Source organism: Manis pentadactyla, chromosome 6 (assembly GCF_030020395.1).
Source record: "Manis pentadactyla isolate mManPen7 chromosome 6, mManPen7.hap1, whole genome shotgun sequence".
NCBI classification, from domain to species: Eukaryota; Metazoa; Chordata; class Mammalia; order Pholidota; family Manidae; genus Manis; species Manis pentadactyla.
The window spans coordinates 51,193,781-51,212,853 of record NC_080024.1 but is presented as its reverse complement, the minus strand read 5'-3'; positions in this window follow the sequence as shown (position 1 = coordinate 51,212,853).

Here is a 19,073-nt window from a genome sequence, read left to right as displayed (position 1 = left end):
GAAACAAGCCAAGCGGAGAAAGAGAAATACCAAATGACTTCACTTATCTGTGGAACATAAGAACAAAGGAAAAACTGAAGGAACAAAACAGCACCAGAATCACAGAACTCAAGAATGGACTAACAGGTACCAAAGGGAAAGGGACTGGGGAGGATGGGTGGGTAGGGAGGAATAAGGGGTGGGGAGAAGTAGGGGGGTATTAAGATTAGCATGCATGGGCGGGTAGGAGAAAAGGGAGGGCTGTACAACACAGAGAAGGCAAGTAGGGATTCTACAACATTTTGCTATGCTGATGGACAGTGACTGTAAAGGGTTTTATAGGGGGGACCTGGTATAGGGGAGAGCTTAGTAAACATAATATTCATCATGTAAGTGTAGATTAGTGATACCAAAAAAAAAAAAAGGGCAGTTCCTGTGTGGTAACCTCCAGTGAGTTCTACACAAGAGTATAAAGGGCATATAAAAGTGTAGGCAAAGGGTCTGTTTGTGTTTATACAGAGGATCAAAGCCTAATTGGGCTACCCCGAAAATGAGCTAAGATACAATATGAAAAAGAACTTCCAACATCAGCACTCTCTGGAAGACTCATGCCAGAAGATGATCATCAAAAAACCCCAACAAAGATCCACGCACTGCTACAGGTGTAGATGCACTCATCCCACCAGTTCCTGGACTTGCCATGGGAATGAGGAAGGAGATATCTAAGCTGGCCTGTGCATACAGTAAAACAACAAAGTTGACTGGATCTATACTGTTGGAACTCAATCAAGAATTAGGAGAAGTGCAAATTGTAGTGCTCCAAAATCTTACAACTACAGACTATTTACTGTTAAAAGAACATAAGGGATGTGAACATTCCCCAGGCATGGGTTGTTTTAATTTGTCTGATTTCTCTCAGACTGTTCAAGTTCAGTTGGACAATATCCACCATATCATAGATAAGTTTTCACAAATGCCTAAGGTGCCTAACTGGTTTTCTTGGTTTCACTGGAGATGGCTGGTAATTCCAGGTATGCTTTGGTTATGTAACTATACTCCTATTATGTTAATGTGTGTGCGCAATTTAAGTAGTAGCTTAAAACCTATACATGCTGAAGTTACTCTACAAGAAGATATGTCAAAGAAATAATCTTCCCAGGTTTTCTGCCGCCTGCTACTTCTATAGCTTTTCTTCTTCCTTCCTAATTACAACCCTTAAATAGAATTCGTGCCTCATATCAAATTTACCGAGTATCATAATTCTTCCAAGTGGTAAAGATACCTCAAGACAAATGCTGGGCACAGAAGCTACAGGGCATAAATATGCAAAGAAATAAAAAGCTAACCATTTCAAACAATAAGGCTTCTCTCTCACTTACCAACTTAACATTTCCCTGTATGGCCCCAGAAGATGACTGGTTAGCCAGAGACGGGTAAAATTCCTCAAGGGAGGAACAACCTAAGACAGGCACAGTCGCAGGGGGGTCATCAGGTGAGAAATTGGGGATCAACAGAGGTGAGGCTTAAAACCTCACCCCCCCTGTTCGGAAAGAAATCTTCTGCATACATGGATGTTTTATTGCCCTTGTCTAGCTTGGATTAACACATAGTCTATAGGCACACACCTGATCATCTACATTTGCTCTCTTACAACACTAAACTATGTTTTCTACCTTTATCTTGTATCTACCTACCACTTCAGCATTTTCTTAAAAATAATAATAATAAAGAGAGAAATGTGGTATCCACATATAAATCAAGTATAAAAATCAAATGAGTATTCATAGTTGAACTGACTGTTTATAGTTCATAATGCATGAGCAAAACCAAAGGTTTCTGTGATGGCTGCCCTTGTACTGTTCACCATGTAAGAACTTATTCACTATGTAAGAATTTGTTCTCCATGTAAGAACTTGTTTGTTATGCCTCAGAAGATTGGAGACTGACGAAAATTAGGCTTGGGGTGGATTAATGATTGTGCATTGAGCATTGACTCCCCTATACAGAATTTTATTGTCGTTAACAACCATTTGATCAATAAATATGACAGATGCCCTCACAAAAAAAAAAAAAAAATGTGGATAAGACAGCTTACTCCTACATGTTGTGAAGATTAAAGGAGTTAATTTATGTAAATGACTTAATACTGTGCCTGGAGCACCATAAGTTCTTATTAAATGTCCCTGCTATTATTTCATGTAACTCATCACAAAACAAACAAAATCACATCTGTTTAAAAAAAAAAAAAACTATGCCTAGAATTGAAAGAATGCAGAGGAATGCAAATTGCAAGTGGCTACCTAACCATCCCTGAGAGCCCTTTAGCCTCATTCTTCCTGCCTGCCGCTGTCTGAACATACAAAGTGCTGTTTTGGGAAGACATTTGTTAACATTTAGACCTAAGCTCCTACAAATGGTTGGCATCTTATCAGAGCCGTGAGGGTGCTCGGCCTTCTCACCTAGGAAGGATAACTTGATGGTCTCATCTCCTGCCTATTTCTTGCCTCAGCGTGGCTGGAGAAGCAACTGATCCCATTTCCACACTGGGCCTGAGGCTAGTCCCAGGCCTTCTCAGAAGCCCTCTTGACTGCCGTCCTCAGCTTAGAGAGAGCCTTTCCAGCACAGATTCCAAATATCCTTTTTAAAACACTTCAGTAGCTCTTCTCAAAATAATCAGAGCGGCAAGACTACAGATTCTAGCATTTGGGGAAATTTACTGGGCAGCAGCTAACTTTAGAGAGGTGGTTATTTATCCTTAGAATTATCGCCTGCATGGCAGCAGGGAGAGAGAGTGTCTCTCCACACCTGGAGAAGCTAAGCCTGCACATACTGCTTCTGAGTCACCAGCTCTTGAATGTCAGTTCAAGGGCAAATGCCTCTCAGCTCCGCAGCCATCTGAGGAGCTTTTTAAAAATACAGATTCCTGGGCCCAGCTGTGGAGTTTCTGATTCATGAGGTCAAAGGTAAAACCCAGGAAGCCATCTGCATTTTTAAGAGCTCCTCTGCTATCCTGACACACAACCAAGTTTAGGGACTACTAGTATGACAACTGAAGCTTGTGTCACTGTAAAATATAATTGACTTTTAAAAAACTATATATATAAAGTCATAAAGATAGAAGAAGACATTAAGTTGTCATTATTTTCAGATAAGATTACATAAAATTTTCAAAAAGATTTATCATGTATTCACTTAATAGATTACTATGGCAAGGTACTAGAAGCAATATCTATATAAAGAAATCAATTATATATCTGTATACTAGTAAGAAGTAGTAAATAATATTAAAAATTCTATCAATTTCAATAGCATTAAGAAAATATAAAATTACCATGAACAAATCTAGAAAGTGCTACAAACCTCTACACTGAAACCTACATAAAAGTATTCAGAGAAATTAAGGAAAACTTTTAAGTGCTCATGACTACTCAATGTAATATAAATATGGCAATTCTCAAATTGATCTGTATATTAACAATATACAATCAAAATCCTAGTACCGTTATTCAAAAATTAAAAGCTAATTTAGAAGTTCAGATCCATAGGTTGCTGAGCCAAGTCAATACCAAAGGCAAATAAAGTTGAAGGAATTATATTCCCTGATATCAAGATCTATTTTAAAGTATAATTAAGGTGGTGTGGTATTATTTGAAGGAAAATAAAATAAACTAATGAGGAAAAGTATAAAGTCCAGAATGAGGTCCTCATATGCAGCATCTCCCATAGCCAGTCAGGCTTGCTGCTGGATACAAAGCCAAGCTGAGAGCCAGAACAACGGGCACATATGTTAGGGAGCCTGCCCGGGGCCTTACCTCCAGCTGCAGGATGCTGTTTAAGTGAGCTCCGCTGAAAGCAGCCAAAAAGCTGCCCAGACAACCCATAGAATATGAAAAAGAATGAATGATTGTTATATTACACATAAATTTTACAGTCATTTGTAATGCATCAATAGAAAAGTAATAAGGGAATGCAAATAAAAATTACAATGCAAATGCAAACACACCAAAAGCACAGTGATTAAAATTTTTAAAAGATGGAATATAAGAAATGTTGGCTGGCAGAATTGTAAATTACTATAATCACTTTGGAAATGTCTTTGGCACTGTCACTAAAATTATCTATATGTGCACCTCGTTACCATCATTCCACTCAGGTATACACTTAACAAAAATACCTATGTATTTCACCAAAATATATGAATTAGAATAATATTCATACCAACACTATTCATTAAAGTAAAAAATTAAAAACTAATTACCATCAACTTTGCTATATGACACAATGCATTACAATATAAAAAACAAAGAGCTAGAGCTACACTAAAAAGAATGGATGAATCAATATGATATTGAAGAAGCCAGACACAAAACAGTACACATTGCATAATATTATATATCAGAAGTAAAAAACAAAATTAACATATGCATTAGAAGTCAGTGAGCAGTTAACCTTGGGGTGGCATGGATGAGAAATGGGCACAAAGGGCAATTCTAGGTTACAGACATTTTGTTGTTTCTGTATAGGTCATTTCTTAAATTGCAGACAATCTAATAGGTCTGTGGTTGTAGTTGCCATTTTCCCAATGACTAATGATATTCAGCATTCTTCTTGTGCATATCTGCCAAAGGTTTCTTTAGGTCTGTTCAAATTCCAGGCCCATTTTTGAGTGGGTTGTGTTTCTTATTACTGATATTTCAGATTTCATTAAATATTCTGGATATAACTCTTTTATCAAATAAAAATTCCTTTATTAGGTATTATCTCAGAGTCATTCCCTTGGTAGTGTTTTCAAAGAGAAGTTCTTAACCAGCCGCTGCTACTCAGAAATAAGGCTTTGTTTATGGAAGAAAGCCACAGTTATGTTCATATTATCTATGTCTGTTTTTGTATTACAATGGCAGGTTAAGTAGTTACAACAGAAGGAATAGTATCAACACTAGCATATACATATGTATACACACATGTAATAAGCAAATATAGACTGATTCAAATCACAACTGAACCAAATTTTACAAGCATTTCATTAAAATTTATTAGAATTCCAATGACACCAAAAGATACAATAAATATATATATAACAGTTTTCCTCATAAATCACTGCAGCATAATCAAGTTTAAAAAAATACCTTGGGATTATTTTTTAATGCTGATGATCTCTGTCTCTCTCAACATCTCTCTTTCTCTTTCTCATATGGCAAAGAGAGGAGCACTGGTATCAGGGATGCTTGTAGGCAAATTGTGTTGGCAGTTTTGTTCACAGATATTTATAATATTATTAAATGTAGTGTGTAAAAAAGTAGAATTTTCTTTAATGCATTCCTATTATTTTTCTGTTCTTTACATTGCACAAAGGGGAAATTTCTAATATTTTTTAAACTCTTTTTTAACAAAGAGAAAACAAGTTTTAAGCTCAAAACCTAGGCAAGCAGAAATATCAAAAGACAATTTAATAATATATAATATTTTTCACTATGCATTTTTGGAATTAGTTTTTATATATGGTAAGTGATACTGGTTTTTCTTTTACCATAATGACATTGTTACCTTCTAACTAAAAAGATTACCTGGAATAATGAGTTAACATAAAGAAAATACATTAAAACAAAGATAACATGATATATGAACAATTGTGAAAATGTTAAGCATATGACTGATATTTGGTAACAAAGAAATTGAATGTAGGTTTAAAACAGATTGCCATACTCAAACAGATAGTACTAAAAGTATCAAATTCAAGTAAATTAATATAATTGAGTGGTCTCCTAACCACATAGGGAAAGAAAGCATTTTAATGTTGACATTTGGGTGAAACTTAATCAACTTTGCCTAGATCAGTAATATAAATTTCTATATTATTTCTATTGCTTAGCCATATTTATTGTGTTATAGACATATCCACTTGATATTATCATATTCTTAACTACATGCATTAATACTAATTTTTCTTAACTGAACTGGATGTTTGTGGACTTTATAACTAGAAATACACCCACTATAATTGTTAAGCATTAATGATAGAGCCTGCATTTTAGACTTACAGAGTTGTAATATTCTTCACAAATCTCTTTGATTTGACTGGGGATATGTATTCCAATGTCACAAATCACATGATTTGTTATCTTGCCCATTAGTGAAATTCAGATTTTTACTCTTTAGGACAGACTCCCATTGCATACGGAGTGCAGCCTGAATTAAAGGCTTTTCTGTCATAGCTGGGATTTGTATAATATAAATATCTTCATATTAAAATTCAATCATTAGAAAACTCCAGAAAAGTAAGTTTGGATGTCCACTGACAGAAGGCTTTGGCATCTAAAAAGAGTAGAATTAGAATCATTTCGTAGTTATATATGTCATCCTCAGTTTGAGCTGAAAGCCAGTGCTGCTTGGGGGGAGTTCATGAACAGAAGTAAATTCATATATTATGTGGCCTCACCCTTAATAAAATCTGGAGTGGATTTGTTTCTATTCCTTTTTCTTGCCATTTTGATATATTTAGGGGACCCTGCATGATTAGAGATGTATGATGTGCTTAAATATTGTGACAATTACCTATGAGTGCTATTTAACTTCTTTATAGAATCCAGTAATATCACCAATGTTTATTTCTATGAATTAATATATTTGAGTAGCTTGGACAACATTTATTTATCACATTTTTGCTTAGAGATTCAAATACAGGATATATCAATTACAGCATACATCAAACATACCACTTCGTTAAGTAACAATGGTGTCAAAATCATTCTAAACTGGCATATATGTATTTTTAAGTTGATCAAAATATGTCATACTTGTAATTCAGTCAGTACACTTCTCTTTGGTATCCTTGCAATCTCTTCTTGTTTACTCTTGCTCACTAAGCTTCAGTTACCTGAGTATCCTATCATTTCTTATGTGTAGCACACCATTTCTTAATTCACAACCCTTGTGTTTTTCTGAAGAAACAGAGAGTTTCTTAAATCTTAGATTATCTGGGTTATTCCCCTATCTAAAATAGCCTTTAACTTATGGTCTTACATGGTATTAAGGCATAAAGTTTATTTTTGATTTTCTTGATAACCTCCAATTATTGTTTTAGTTATTATATTTTGCTTGCTTTTTTTATCCTCTATCATAATGGATGATTCATGAAGACAGGAACTTGACTGTCATGTTCTCTTTTCTGTAGCATGTCAAAGAAAGAAACCCAGCATAGAATTGGCTCTCAGCTATATTTGTTAAATGAATGACTCTGTTATAATTTTTAATAACATTTATATTTCTGATCACATTAAATCTCATGAGCACTCATTTGATTTTCAGAAAGAATAATTGACCTGCTCTGTTATACAATTCTATATCAGTCTATGGATCTTTCAAATTTTTATAAGTTAACCATTTCATTCATCTTACTCTTCTCTATTACATTTTGAACATTGTTTCTCAGGTCAGGAATTACTATTTCCCAAACCATGGGTACTTTTAGAAACTGGCTTTATGTTTTTAAATGATATTAAATAGGATAAATAATATTCTATTTAAAACCAAATTAAACTTACAATATTTAAATCCTATAAGCATCTACAGATAAATGAAAAAATATCCCATGCTCATGAATAGGAAGAATTAATATAGGTAAAATGGCCATCCTACCTAAAGCAATCTACAGACTCACTGCAATCTCTATCAAAATACCAATGACGTTTTTTTTTACAGAGCTAAAGCAAATTATCCTAAAATTTGTATGGAACAACAAAGACCCCCAATAGGAAAGGAATTTTGTGAAAGAACAAAGCTGGAGGATTCTACAGTATAAATCTACAGTAATCAAAACATTATAGTACTGACACAAAAATAGACAAATAGATCAATGGAATAGCATAGAAAGTCTGGACATAGACCCATGCTTCCATTATCAATTAATCTATGACAAAGGAGGCAAGAACATACAATGGGGAAAAGACAGTCAGTCTCTTCAATAAATGGCGTTGGGACTATCAGACAGCTACATACAAAAGAATGAAACTGGATCACTGGTCAAAAATAAACAAACTTATTCACTATGTAAGAACTTGTTCACCATATAAGAACTTGTTCGTTATGCTTCAGAAGATTGGAGACTGTTGAGAATTAGGCTTGGGGTTGATTAATGATTGTGCATTGAGTCCCCTATACAGAATTTTATTGTTGTTAACAACCATTTGATCAATAAATATGAGAGAAGCCCTCTCAAAAAAAAATTAAAAAATTAAATAAAAAAAATAAATAAAAAACAAACTAAAAAGCTTCTGCACAGCAAAGGAAACCATCAACAAAATGAAAAGGCAACCTACTGAATGGGAGAATATATTTGCAAATGATATATCTGATAAGCAGCTAATATCCAAAATACATAAAGAATTCATACAACTCAACACCAAAAAATATATATCTTATTTAAAAATGGTCAGAGTACCTAATTAGATATTTTTCCAAAGATATATAGATGGCCAACAGGCACATGAAAAGATTATCATCACTAATCATAAGGAAATGAAATTCTAAGTCACAATGTGGTTAATATGAAAAACAAATGTTGATGAGAATGTGAAGAAAAGGGTACCCTTATATATTATTGGTAGGAAGTAAATTGGTACAGCCACTATGGTATGAGGTATGGAGGTTTCTCAAAAAAGTTAAAAATAGAAATACTATACAACCCATCAATTCCACTTCTGAAAACAAAGAATATAAAATCCCTAATTCAAAAATATATATATACACCCCTATGTTTACTGTAGCATTATTTTCAATAGCCAAGGTATAAAATAACCTAAGAATCCACTGACAAATGTATAAAGATGTGGTATACATACACAGTAGAATATTACTCAGTCATAAAAAGGAATTAAATCTTACCATTTGCAACAACATGGATGGACCTAGAGGGTATTTTGTCAAGTGAAATAAGACAAAGATAAATGCTATATGATTTCATCTATATGTGGAATCTAAAAAACAAAACAAACCAACAAAACAGAAAGACTCAAACACAGAGAATGGCCTGTTGGGGAAGGGGGAGATACAAGTGAAATAGGTAAAGCAGATAAGGAGGTATAAACCTCAAATTAAAAATAAATTAATCCCAGGGATAGAAATAGAGCATAGGGAATATAGTGAATATTATTGTAATATCTTTCTATATTCACAGATGGCAACTACATTTATTGTGGTGAGCATTTAGTGATGTATATAGTTGCCAAATCACTATATTGTACATCTGAAACCAACACAATATTGTATATCAACTATATTTCAGTAAAGTTTTAGAATAAATCTTGTGTCTAAAATAATAGTTAATTTTGCAACATATTCATTTTTTATTTAACATGTTTTCAAAGTGCTCTTCTGTTGCTCATTAATTTTTCATTAGTAAAAGTACGTTTTATAAGCTACTGTCCTCTTCTTGAAATATTGAGTGATTGAGGTAGACATCAGAATATAGTTTCTTATAATGATATGTAATATAAAGGTTTTTAAAGAATCCATTTTAATCCAATTTCTGTCATAGCAAAAGCATGTGGTAGTTCTTATATTTTCACTCATAAATTAAATCTAAGTAAAGACATGTTTTATGTGTAATAAAACTTAATATACTGAAGAATACCCAAGAATATGCTATTTATATAAATTATTATATATCAAAGTCTTGAAAGTCTAAATATTAAGAGCTCAGTATGATTCATCAGGGCATTAAGCAACATGCTTGGAATATTTTTGAAGAACAACTAGAAGTTATATAATATTATTAAAATACTGCCTTTAATGAAGAATCAGCTTAATGGAAAGTATTAACTTTAGTAGGAGAATGACTCATGGTACAGCCATTAGAGAAGCCTAATAACTATTCTGAAAAACTTCTTTCTGTTTGATATACCTCAGTGGAAATAAAGCTTAAATAAATCTTCATTCAAGCAACAGCTTATTTTAATTCAAGATGCAGTACTGAACATTATTTTCTTATTTAACATATATACAAGGAGTCAATAGCAAAGAGGTAGGTGGAAAAATCACAAAATACTTGGAGATTAAACAATACAGTTTTAAATAACATGAGTCAAACAAGAAGTCTCATGAGAAATTAATAATATTTTGAACAAATATAAATGAAATTACAACATAAGAATTTGTGGGATATAATGTAATAAATACTTAGAATTTTGCACCACTGAATGCATATATTAGAAGAGATCTAAATTTAAAAAATCTAAGCTTCCAGCTTCATCAACCAGAAAGGGAAAGAAAATTAAATTAAACAGAAGAAATAAATAATAAAAATTAAAGCAGAAAATAGTGAAATTGAAAATGGGAAATCCATAGAGAAAAATCAACAAAACCAAAAGCTGGTTCTTTGGAAAGATCTTTGATGAGCCTCTAACAGGCTAACAAATTATAAAAAAGGAGACACAAATTATTAATATCAGAAATGAAAGCAGGTCATCACTACTGATCACTAGGACATTGAAAATACAATAAAGGAATGTTACGAAAATTCTATGCTTACAAAATTGATAGCTTAGATGAAATTTACCAGTTCCTTGAAAGATACAATCTACCAGAACTCACATAAGGAAAAATAGGAGGATAATCAGAGTAAAACTGCATCTATTAAAGAGATTACATAAATAATTAACAGTTGTCCAAAACAGTACCAAGTTTAGATGGACTCACTGATAATTCTACCAAACATTTAAGGAAGAAATTATACTGATTCTCTACAAACTCTTCTAGAAAATAGAAGCAGAGGAAACACTATTTACTATAAACCTAATACAAAAACAGGTAAACATATTATTATAAAGGAAAAGTATAGACCCATATCTCTCATGAAAATAAATTCAAAAATCTTCAATGAAATATTAACAAATAGAATCTAACATTTATAAAAATAATTATAAATCATGTCCAAGTGGGATTTATTCCAGGTATGCAAAGCTGGGTCAGTATTCAAAAATCAGTAACTATAATTCACCACGTCAACCGAGTAAAGGAGAAAATTCATATGATCATAGCAGTAGATACAAAGGAAACACTTTACAAAACCCAGCACCCATTCATAATAATAATTATTAGTAATAATAATAAAAACTCAAGTTAGAAACAGAGGAAAACTTACACAACTTGATAAAGAACATAAAACCTACAGCTAACATGCTACTTAATGGTAGAAAACTTAAGCTTTACACCTAGGAATGGGAACAATGTCCTTTCCACAATTCCTGTTGAGCATGATTCTGGAGGTCTAACTAATGTAGTAAGAATATTTGAAGAAAGAAAGAAAACTGTCTTTGTTTACACTTAGCATGATTATTCATGTAGAAAATCCCCAAGCATCAACAAAAAAATCCTGGAACTAATCTGTTAGTTTAGCAAGATTGCAGAATGTAGGGCTAACATACAAAATTAATTGATTCCCTATATGCCAGCAATGAACAATTGGAATTTTAAATTAATGCTGTATATATTAACACTCCAAAAATGAAATATTTAGATATAAATCTAAGAAAATATATACTACAATTATATGAGGAAAACTAGAAACTTTGGATGAAAGAAATCAAAGAATATCTAAATAATGGAGAGAGACCCCATATTTGTGGATAATGAGATTCAATGTTGTTAAGATGTCAGTTCTTCCCAACTTGTCATATAGTTTCAGTGAAATCCCAGTCAAAATCGCAGCAAGTTACTTTGTGGCTATTGAATAACTGATTTTCAAGATTATATGGAAAGGCAAAAGACAGAATAGCCAAAACAAAATTGAAAAAGAACAAAGTAATATGACACCACCCAACCTCAAGATTGACCAAAAAGTAATAATCAAGACAGTGTGGTATTGGCAAAGGAATAGCTAAGTACATCATTGTAACAGAATGGAGTGCCCTAAAATAGACCCACACAATACAGTCAACAGACTTTGAAAAAGATGCAAAGGTATTTCATGCAGAAACAATATTTTTCTCAGCAAATGAAAATAACACACATAAAACACACACACACACACACACACACGAATCTAGACACAAGCCTCACATCTTCCACAAAATTAACTCAATAGGGATCATATAGCTAAATGTAAAACACAAAACTATAAAATTTCTAGAAGATAACAGATAATACAGGAAAAAAATCTAGTTAACCTTGGGTTTGGTGATGACTTTTTTTCCAAAATAGGCCTTATTTTTAGAACAATTTTAGTTTCATAATAAAATTGAGTGTAAAGCATGGAGTTCTTCTATACCCTGGTTCCACACACGCACAGATTTCACCACTATAGACGTCTTGCATCACCTAGCACATTTGTTGCAATCGGTGAACCTATTTTTACACATCATTATCACCCAAAGCTCATAGCTTATGATAATGTTCACTCTTGGTGTTGCACATTCTATGGATTTGGACAAATGCATAATAATATGTATTTACCTTAAAGTATCATACAGAATAATTTCACTGCACTAAAAATTCTGTACTCTTTCTATTCATTGCTCCCTCTACCCAAACCCTTTGCAACCACTAATCTTTTTGTTGTGTCCATAAAGTGTGCTCTTTTCAGGATGTCACTAAATTGGAATCATACAGTATGTAGTCTTCATATTGACTTCTTTCACTTAGTAATATGTGTTTAACATTTTTTCATGTCTTTTCATGACTTAATAGATCATTTCATTTTAGCATGGAATAATATTCCATTTTTTGGATGTATTGTAGTTTGTTTATACATTAACCTACTGAAGAATATCTTGGTTGCTTCCATACTTTTAGAATTCTGAATAAAATTGCTATACATCTTTGTGTGCAGATTTTTGGAAGGCAGCTATGTTCACCACTATTCCACCAAGAGTGTGTGCAATGTTTGGGTGAACATATGTTGTCAGCTCATTTGGGTAAATTTCAAAAAGTGTGATTACTGCACCATATAGTAGAATATGTTTAATTCTACAAGAAACTACAAACCATCTTCCTAAGTGGCTGTACCATTTTGAATTCTTACCAGCCACGAATAGAATTCCTACTGTTCCATATTTTTATCAGCATTTGCTAATGTCAGCATTTTGGATTTTTACTGGTCTAATGGTTGTAATGGTATCTCATTGATTTAATTTGCAATTCCCTAACGATAGTGATGATTTTTTAGATATAACAAAAGAATTTTATTATCCATAAAAGAAAATAATTGATAACTAGGACTTCATTAAAATTAAAAACTTCTGCTCTGTGAAAATCACTGTTAGGAGAATGGAAAAACAAGTTATAGACTGGGAAAAATATTTGCAAAATATCTACAAAAGCTTTGTATCCAAAATATACAAAGATTCTTAAAATTCAATAATAATATAAAAAATTAAAAAATGAGAAAAAGATTTGAACAGACACATCAGCAAATATAAAATATATTGATGGTAAAAGCATATAGAAATATGCTCAACATTAAAGATATAGAAGAATGGCTAATATCTGATAATACTAAGTGCTGATGAAGATGTAGAGCAATAGGAACTCTCACTCATTACTGGCTGAGTACAAAATGCAACAGATCCTTTGGAAATTAGTTATCAGTTTCTTACAGAGGCAAACACAGTCTTAACATATTATCAATCAATCATGCTCCTACATGTTTATCCAAATGAGTTGAAAACATGTCCAAACAAAATGTATAGGTGATTGTTTATACCACACTACTGAAAAAATATGGTTATAGTCTTATCTGGAAAAACTAAGCTTTTATTTAATTATTAGGGCCTTAATCTGACTGGATAAGACCCACACATATTATGGAGAATCTGCTTTACTCAAAGTCAACTGACTATACATGTTAATCACATCTACAAAATATGTTCAGAGCAACATCTAGACTAATGTTTGGCCAAACAACCAGCACAACAAATGTGAAATTGACACATAAAATTAACCATAACAATGGCTGAGGTATGTATCAGAACACCCTATAAGATCTGGAATTTTTTTATAAGTCTAAATCATTCTAGAATGAAATGTTTAAGAAAAAATAAGCATAACCTGCATCTCTGTATAATAAAGCAATATTAAAACAGCTTAATATTAATTACCTAAATTTAAAAAATTGAATAATTACTTAGGGTATATTTTGAGATAATTTAGTCATCTCTAAATTGCCATTTTTGTTTGCAATTTTTCAAAGGTACATTTACAAATTAATTAGTTTGAAATTGGGAGTATTGTCAGTTGACTCTTTTTTGTTAACCATACTGTCATGTTTTAATCCTAATTAACACTTACATGGAAAATGTTTTAAGATCCTTTATCTTCCATTTCTTGAGATAGAAGTATTTATGGGAATATGATATAAAATTTCTTTTTCCATGGCTTTAATTCCACTTTCCAAAGATGACTCTCATATTCCCTCCTTCACTTCCAACTGTCTTTTATTTTAACCTCAGTTTCCTATTCTTCACCATCTACCAATGAAACAAAGAATAAAGGGATATTAAGTTCAGCAAAAATATTATTTTATTTTTCTAACAACAAACTATATTTTAAAACTATATGTAACTATTGTGTCATGTCCTTGTTTACTCTCCTCAGCTGGAGAACTAACTCCTACCAGGTCAAGTACAGAAAGGGAGGCTACCTGAGTGGCCTATATTTGGACACCACTAAATTTCTATCTCCAGTATTAAGAAAAACAGACTAATGTATTTTTCCAATTTATGATTAAAATTTTCTGAATACTTTGCAAAATAAAAATGTAAATTAAATATGTCATCTTCAAACTAGAATATATTGTGAATTCCAGCAACAGCATTTTTTGAACTTTTTAAATAAAAGGTCAATTTTTGTATTAAGAAATAAATATTTTAAAGAAAATTTAAAAATCTAAAAATGACTTTTTTACTTTTTTTTGAAAATGAAACAATTACAACAAAATCTTCACATAGTGAAGTTGATTATATTTCAGTCTTGGTCTACTGATCTATATTCAGCAGCCCAATCTGTACAAATATGGTACTATTTTAAATAAAATAAAGTACCATCTTAAAGAAGCCTTAAAATCTTTACAATGCTAATCTCATGTTTATAATTATAGGATTAAAGAATTTAAATAGTCTTAACATTCATTTAAATCAATTTATTATATACTATTTTTTCAGAGACTTAAAACAGATTTTTTTCAAACATTTTTGTCTCTAAAAGTGAGATGACTTAGGTGTATCTTAAATTAATTACCAGATACTTTAGAATATTTGATAAATAGCTGATGGTGTGCTTTGTAGCACACTTACTCTTAATGTTTTAAGATCAAAAACTGAAGCAAGAAGATAGGGCAAACCTCAGTGAGAGAATATATGTCACAGTTTACATTTTTGTAATAAAGCTTGCTTTGTTACATGCCACTAATTACTAGAATTTTCATTAAGTACATACAACGTGAAGGATACTACTAGGTGCTGAAATTAATTTATTCTAGAACAAAAAATATTTTTAAACAAACATTTATGTCTAATTTTAACAAGGAAAAGGCATTTTATATTCACTCCCTTAGGGAAAATGACAGGAAAGCAACCAAAGTGGAGTATATTGTGGAAATTTACACAAATCTACTGGAAATGTGAAGAGCACACTATTAATTGTAGGCAATGAAAAGACAGGTAAAAGGTAAATCCTCTGGGATTTGTGCACTGGGTTTCATACACTCTCCTGATTACATTAATTTAGGACTTGATGAGGTGGCCGTTGTGCAGATGTCACTATGCATTCTGCATGGAAATGCACACCTGCAGCAGCAGGTATGCCGCCCCTGTGTTTAATTTCTATACTATATGCATGTGAAGCTTCAGTAATGAGGCACTAGTGTGAGGTGGACAAGCAATAAAACCTGTTCTTGTCCTAGAAAACTTACATGGATTCTAAAATACCTAGAAGAAACCCACAAAAAATGATTCTATACCTGCAACATGAGATTATAGTAAGGTAAAAAGAATTTGCCAGATTAGAAAAGCAAGAAATTAATCCTCCTACTTAAAAAATAATTTTATGCTAAAGCAGGTAGTTGGTAATTAAAAGTCATATCATACTTATACTTCAGATAATTCATTATATTGATTAAGATAATGGGTAATATGGTAGTGTGGGATATTTAAAACAGAGAATTTTATGAGAACCCCTAATTAAAATACTATTGGTATTGGTCATCTCTTACAAGGACCTGAAATTGTTCAGTGACAAAACTTTCCCTTGTACTCCTGTTATTCCATGCTGCCTCTTAGGCATTAGGAGATAAGTTATTTTTAACATTATAATTTGGGTTCTTCTTAAACTTTAGATCAGATACATTTCCTGAATAGCTATTTAAATATCAATTTTCAATGTTTATAACAGAAGTGGACATTAACATGCTAGCATTTGTTACCAAGGAATATAATTAAATGACAAAGAAAACTTGGTAACACTGTTGTGAAAAATTTCTTATTGTGTTAGAAAAGTGTTATTACTTGAACTTATGCCTTTCATCAAGTTATATGAATAATATGAAAATTCTATGAGTATATAATATGAAGGGCTATCAAGTAACTTAATTTCTTGCAAGAAAAAGTATAGCATTTTATTCACTCATTAGATATATACTTCAAAATATGTTTTCAAAGATTACAGTGGACTTCTATTGATTAGTTTGTATCTTTTCCAGTTTTTATTGTCCAGGCTGTTTCATACTTGCAACAGAGTTTGGAGGATGTGGAAGTGATGTCATCAGCAGCTAAAAGAAAATTTCCTGGCCAATACTACCTGCCAAACTCATTTACTCCTTATTGTTTAAATCAGTTTATTTGTAAAAACTACTGGTCTAAGCAAAAATATATAACCAATATAGAACAAATTGTTCTATACAAATCCACTAGGTGCTGAAATTAGGATATGTGACCAGTATTATGGTAGAATTGGATAAATTATTTGTATAATTTTATGAAAAATTTCCACATGACAACAAATATTTATTCTCTACTCTTTTAAACTTTAATAGACAGAATAGACAGACTGAAAAAAATTTGTTTTTTCTCTGATTCAGCCTGTCATGCTGTCAAATATGAATGTGATTGGTAGATGATTAGAAAGATGGCTAGGTGGATGGATGGATGGATGGTTAGATAGAAAGTCAGATAGATGTCAGACTTTGATTCAATAAATACATGTTGTAAGAATAAATGAATTTATATGAGTTCCTTCCAGAGTGATAATGAGAGGTCAAATATACACATTCATCATTTCTTCAGGCATTATTGATATTTCAGATCTTTTTACATTATGATGCATGTCTACTGTTAGCTTACATTACTGTAAATGTAAGATAGCTGTTAGATTTGAATATTTATGGAGATTGGGGGTTTGGAGCACAATGTGTTATATATCTTAATTTAGTGTGTTTTGAAGGGGAAATAGTGGCAATACAAGTGTTTTCTAATTCACAGACACTTGGCAAACTTTTTTAGGAAATATTTTAAGATGCTGCTAAAGATACAGTATAAAAATCATCTACTCTGGAGAAATAAAAATTGTGAGTTCATCAAAGCACAAAAGAAAATGATGAGTCATGGGATGGTCCTAAATCAAGCTTCTCTGTTTCCTTTTTTGTCTTTTTCATCGGTTTGTTTTGTTTTATGTGAACTCCAATATTGTTACCTAAATAAAGATGATTAATCAGAGTTAAGTATATCAAAATACAGAAGCTAGAGTTCTTCATATGAAAAATGAAATTTCAGTAGTTTGTAAAATCTTAAACAGAGTTTTCCAATATTTCTCTACAAAATTTAAGGCAAAAAGATTTTAAAAAATAAGCCTCTCTTAACATCAGATTACATAAATAGGCTGTTTGTCAGGAGATCTCACAAAGTGAAATGTATTATTTTGTTAAATTACCACAACTCAAATTTTTGTTCCAGTTTACAAATTTAGAAGCCTGACTCTGTAAGACTGCCAGCACAGACTTACATAACTAAAATTCATGAGGTTTCTTAATGAATAGACATATTAATTTATTTTTATTATGAAATATAACTGAAATCAATTAGAATAGTCTTCTCACCATAGCCAGGGCCAATCACTTCCTGAAGCTAGATTACTTGAAAAGCACATTCCTATTCCTTAGGTTTATTGTGGGGATAGGATAAAAGTAAAGCGAGCCAAGTAGATCAATATATATTTGATGGTATACATATAAATATATTTCTCTTTGGTTTAGAATGTTGGACCAGCATACTTGAAGACTGTTGAGTAAGATTTCCCCTGATTAGGACTTGGACAGTTACTGTTAGAGTTTCTGAACAATACTTTTGAAATTACCTGTTATATCTAACTGAAACACTGTTTCTATAGCTATGCTAACATAATCTATCAGCCTAACATCAAATCCAGCAAACTGTGCCTTTATGGTGGCCTTCCACCTCTCCTTTACTGACAAGTGTCCGAAAGTTCTCATTGCAACCTCTAAGTACTGATAATAGTCACATATTTCCCACATGCAGACGTATCCCCTATAGTTTCCTGAAGTTAAATGCCTAACTTTCATTAATCTACTTACGTGAAAGCAAAAGTAACAGGCATATTGGAACATTTAATGAAGAATTTCTTCATCAAATATAAATTCTGAAAAATTCTTGATAACTATTTACAAAGGAGGATATTAGGTCTGTCCTCTAGTTTCACTATTTTGGAGGGAAAAAAATTGTATTTTTCACAAGATAATCATATCGTCTGCAGTTAATTAGTACCACTTAAACTTTTGACTAGTGGACTCGACAATATATTGATAAGTAACATGTATAATCCCGGGATCCTTTGTTTAAATAATATTGGCTTTAATAATCCAATACAATATTAGATTTAACAACTCAAAAAACAAAACAAACTACATATATTTTATGTAGGAATTCTGATATTTACCTCGACAAATAATTAAAGGCAATTTAATTTATATCCTTGAACAATACTTCTGCTTCCTCTTCTGCTATTCTCTAGCAGTTATTTTCTGCTTCGGAATCTTTTTATAAATCTCCAATTCCCCACAACAGGAGTCTCTTCTTTCACACCCACTTTTTTCA